The 1,686-nt window shown below is 44.4% G+C and overlaps 1 long non-coding RNA gene across 1 annotated transcript in view; it reads left to right on the top strand.

The window, feature by feature from the left end:
• The window catches only part of LOC118479015, a 4,004-nt gene extending 2,690 nt beyond the window's left edge, over positions 1-1,314 (top strand). Inside the window, exon 2 of the long non-coding RNA XR_004859423.1 lies at positions 172-1,314. This is a non-coding gene — a long non-coding RNA (uncharacterized LOC118479015). The remainder of the gene's footprint in view (positions 1-171) is intronic.
• The last annotated feature ends 372 nt before the right edge of the window (positions 1,315-1,686 follow it).

The following is a 1,686-nucleotide window of genomic DNA, read 5'->3' as shown; positions in this document are numbered from 1 at the left end:
GTTGTTTGTTTGTTTGTTGGTTAGAACATTCCGTTGTTTGTTTGTTGGTTAGAACATTCCGTTGTTTGTTTGTTTGTTGGTTAGAACATTCCGTTGTTTGTTTGTTGGTTAGAACATTCCGTTGTTTGTTTGTTTGTTGGTTAGAACATTCCGTTGTTTGTTTGTTGCCAGGTCACAGAGACAGGCTCGAGCATGTCAAAGAGGAAGAAGTGAAGGTCAACGGATGTCACCGGATGTCTTTGGGTGTATCCATATGTCTCTGGATGTATCCGCTATGTCTCTGGATGTATCCGCTATGTCTGTGGATGTTGCTGGTGCAGAGATTGTCGTTCGTTCCCTGTGACAGAATCTTTTGTGTCATCTGTGGACCTTTGTCTTTTCTCTTTAGTTTGTCTGTTTGTTGTAGTGTCGTCAGTGTGCTTGTGACCTGTGAGTTGGTCCGTCTGTCTGTCTGTTGTAGTGTCATCAGTGTGTCTGTGACCTGTGAGTTGGTCCGTCCGTCTGTCTGTTGTAGTGTCGTCAGTGTGTCTGTGACCTGTGAGTTGGTCCGTCTGTCTGTCTGTTGTAGTGTCGTCAATGTGTCTGTGACCTGTGAGTTGGTCCGTCTGTCTGTCTGTTGTAGTGTCGTCAGTGTGCCTGTGACCTGTGAGTTGGTCCCGTGGGGATGCTGAGGTCTGTGGAAAGTTCTCCCAGTTTATCCGTGGACTTGACCGGATGTGCTGACACCAAATATGATTGTATTTTATTCTCTGTCTCCCTGGGGACATGTACAAAGACAGCAGTAGGGCAGACAGGGCAACTTGGAGGAAATGCTCGTCTGTCAAAGGATCACTGGGACTTTCCCTGCAGGAAACATCTTGGAGTAAAACTTGAAATATTTCTTGTATTTGTTGTGTAGAGAATGTGGCTGTGGTCCAGAGATCTCGATACCTCAACAGTCCGTGAATGTGGCTGTGGTCCAGAGATCTCGATACCTCAACAGTCCGTGAATGTGGCTGTGGTCCAGAGTTCTCGATACCACAACAGTCCGAGAATGTGGCTGTGGTCCAGAGATCTCGATACCTCAACAGTCCGAGAATGTGGCTGTGGTCCAGAGATCTGGATGCCTCAACAGTCCGTGGCCAATCTCTTCACTGTTTGTTTTTCTCAAAAAAGCGTGCCAGTTTTTGAGAGAATATATTTTTGTTCTGCAGAATTGTACCTAATTGTTTTAATGAGCGTGAAAGAAAAGAGCTAGACATTGTGTCTGATTTGTGCCCTTTTATTGTTCCTTCAAGTATGCAAATAAATTATGTCTAATGTAGTGTAATGAAATGGTACCTGAAACAATCAGGTTTTTATTTGATTTCCCATCATCCATTTATCCACACACACCCCCACCGCATCGTTACCCTCCCCAGTTTCAACTTACATGATAAAATTCATCAGATCTGTCATATCTTTTGAGATGATTTCTATGTTTGGTAGATGAGTAGTTTATTTCTGTGTGAAAAGCCAGACAAGGAAGCAAGCTATGAGATGGCACCAGTGACTCCATGAGTCCACCAACTGAGGGGTGTCTGGTCCCGCGCTCTCGCCTTTTTTTCATGTACGTGTGTTTGTGTGTACCTGTGTTTGTTTCATGTACGTGTGTTTGTGTGTACCTGTGTTTGTTTCATGTACGTGTGTTTGTGTGTACCTGTGTTT

This window comes from Aplysia californica, unplaced genomic scaffold (genome assembly GCF_000002075.1).
Source record: "Aplysia californica isolate F4 #8 unplaced genomic scaffold, AplCal3.0 scaffold01398, whole genome shotgun sequence".
NCBI lineage: Eukaryota > Metazoa > Mollusca > Gastropoda > Aplysiida > Aplysiidae > Aplysia > Aplysia californica.
This window is presented reverse-complemented; position numbering and strand designations above follow the sequence as displayed.